General features: G+C 33.6%; 1 pseudogene; it reads left to right on the forward strand.

Moving 5' to 3' along the window:
• The window catches only part of LOC101986204, a 45,189-nt pseudogene extending 42,345 nt beyond the window's left edge, over positions 1 to 2,844 (forward strand).
• The last annotated feature ends 512 nt before the right edge of the window (positions 2,845 to 3,356 follow it).

A 3,356-nucleotide genomic window follows, 5' to 3' on the forward strand; every position in this document is an offset into this window, starting at 1 on the left:
AATGCATAAACGAACACATACTGGAGAGAAACCCTATGAATGTAATCAATGTGGTAAAGCCTTTGCATGTCACTATAATCTCCAAGTACATCAAAGAACACATACTGGAGAGAAACCCTATGAATGTAATCAATGTGGTAAAGCCTTTTCGCAACACAGATATCTTCAAATGCATAAAATAACACATACTGGAGAGAAATCTTATTTATGCACTCATTGTGGAAAAGCCTTTGTACATCAAAATTCTCTTCAGAGGCATGAAAAAACACATACTGGAGTGAAACCCTATGAATGTAATCAATGTGGTAAAGCCTTTGTTTGTCAAAATAGTTTCAGACTACATAAAAGAGCACATACTGGAGAGAAACCCTGGGAATGTTCTCAATGTGGTAAAGCTTTTGTATGCCAAAGTCGTCTTCAAAAACATAGAAGAACACATACTGGAGAGAAACCCTATGTATGTATTCGATGTGGAAAAGCCTTTGCACAACATGGTCATCTTCAAAGGCATGAAAGAATACATACTGAAGAGAAACTCTATTCATGTAATTATTGTGGAAAAGTTTTTTCACATCCCAGTGTGCTACATAGGCATAACAGAATACATACTGGAGGGAAACCCTATCATTGTTCTCAATGTGGAAAAGCCTTTGCACATCCTAGTGTTCTACAAAGACATAAAAGAACACATACTGGAGAGAAACCCTATAAGTGTGTTCAGTGTGGAAAAGCCTTTACAGAACATAGTTATCTTCAAAGGCATAAAAGAACACATACTGGAGAGAAACCCTATAAATGTACTCATTGTTCAAAAGGCTTTGCACGGCACTGTTATCTTCAGAGGCATGAAAGAACACATAATGGAGAGAAACCCTATGAATGTAATCAATGTGGTATAGCCTTTGTATCTCAAAGCAGCTTCCGAATACATAAAAGGGCACATACTGGAGAGAAACTCTTTGAGTGCCCTCAATTTGGAAATGCCTTTGTACACTGAACTCTCTTCATAGGTATGAATGATCACATACTATAGAGAAACCCTATGAATATACTCAATGAGAAATACTTTTGTATGTCAAATCAGTCTCTTGAGTACTAAAAGAACATATTCTGGAGAAAAAAAAACATACACATGTAATATGATAAAGCCGTTACAAAATCATAAAAGATCATACTGCAAAGAAACTCTCTAAATGTAGTCAGTGTAACAAAGTTTTGCAAGTCATGGTAGTAGTATAAGAGTAAAACTTGTATAATTGGTCTGTTAAATCCTTTGAACATATTAGACTTTGAGGATTGGAAAAAAACTCATACTGAATGGAATCTGTGTAAAGTATCTGGTAAGAATTTTAGCTCACTTAAGTTCAATTAAACAAGATTCTTTATTCTGCAGAAAAAAAATTGACAAGAGTCAACAGTCTCTTCAAGCATTATTATGGATCTCAGATCAAGCCAGCCTGGTATCCAGGACAGCCAAAGATGTACAGCGAAACCCTGACTGGATAAACCAAATATTAAAAGTAAAACTAAAAGAAATAGAGAAAAAAAAGCTACATAATCAAAGATAGTCTGGATACTGTATAATATTGTGTTGTCTTTCAAGTGTTTGGCTGCAGAGGAAGGAGGAACAACAGCTTCTAAAAGACAATTATAAATGCTTTTGGATTAATCCAACCTATATATTTTCAAAATGTCTTAACATTGCAATTTAAATCAAAAGATATGTTACTTCGGAGAAGAGGTTTTGTTTTTGTTTTCACAAAAAAAAAATGAGAGGCTGTGAATTTATTTTAGGCTAAGAAAAATAAGCTTTGATCAAGGAAGACCTCCCGAAAAAACTCTCCAGTGGAAATGGATAGCCTCAATGATCCAGTGTTGTAGAGCACCAGTTTTGCAGTTTCTCTGAGTTTTGCATGCAGAACAGCCTCCAAATTGCTGGATGAAATAACCCAGCATCACAGAATACTCCATTTAATACTTTGACCATATCCATAATTTTATTTTCTTTCTTCAATGTATAGAATGGGATGCCCATCACCTAAGTGAACCATTTTTATTTAAATAACAAACAGTGTATGATCATGCTTTCCAAGTAAATATGTCTGTGAAAGGGTGGTGGATTGTTGTTCCTGGTTTTAATTTTCATGTTTTTAAACAAATTCCCTAAAATGTTGTTTGTTATCCATTCTAGCATGGATGTCAGTAAATAGGTATGTATTTAAATTCATGATCCTCATGTGTCAGTTTCCTGAGTACAACTAGGAGTTAGATGATGTAATGTCACTGTTTGCTATTTTGTTGATACAACACATTTTAACAATATTAGTGTTATAATGGTTAATAGAAGAGAATATAAGAAACATTAAATTTCTCATGTGTGTATTCGAGGCAGCATTTTTATCTATCTGGTAGAGATGTAATGAGCTGGGATAATCAGCAACCTATAGTGTATCTCACAACATTGCTTGATGTTCTATTCATATACTATTTGAAGTTTCATGCATCTTGTTGTCCCCATCAGTTTTCCATTTGTAATGATAATGATATTGTTTTAAAGTGTGTGTGTGTGTGTGTGTGTGTGTGTGTGTGTGTGTAACATTATTATGGGTTTTTAGGCCATGAAACATATGTGAAGATTGGAAATCAACTTTGTGAAATCTACCTTGTTCCATTCATGTGGTGATCATGATAAGCTTACGCACCAGAGTAATTGCCCACTGTGTTCTCTGGCTGATGCTCAAATAAGATTAGTTGAATTGTTATGTCAGTAAACTTGTCTTTTCAGAATGTATACATATTTCCATCGAAAGATAGATGAAAATAGGAAAAATTGAATAATAAATTGCAAATGAAATTGTTACATTGCTATCTTTTTCTTTCTTTGTGGAATGTTTTAGTTCTTTCTGAGAGCTAAGCACTGTTTAAAAGACTTGATGACCTGAATTAAATCTCTGGGAGATCCATATTACTCCTAGAAATTTTTGTAATTTTTCTACACTTGGGCTGTAGCATATGCTGCCTCCCACAGAGGCACATATATAAATAATTTTTTAAATCAAATAAGTGCCACTGAGTTCACGTGTAGCCAAATGACTTCCTAAGTTTCACATTTAGAACTCACATAGTGAAAGTAGATAATAGACAACTCTAAATTTTCCTCTCACTACCACATACACATCATGATCAATGCATAGACATATAGAAGCATTTTTAAATGGATGAAATTGATAAAATAGCCCAGTTATTGAGAATATATGAAATGATTTACCAGTTTAAGTTAAGAATTTCAAGAAGTTTTATTGTTTATTAGAATATTGATTGATCCTTTCTAAATCTTTATTTTATCATTTAATTCT

Source organism: Microtus ochrogaster, linkage group LG5, assembly GCF_000317375.1.
Source record: "Microtus ochrogaster isolate Prairie Vole_2 linkage group LG5, MicOch1.0, whole genome shotgun sequence".
Lineage (NCBI taxonomy): Eukaryota > Metazoa > Chordata > Mammalia > Rodentia > Cricetidae > Microtus > Microtus ochrogaster.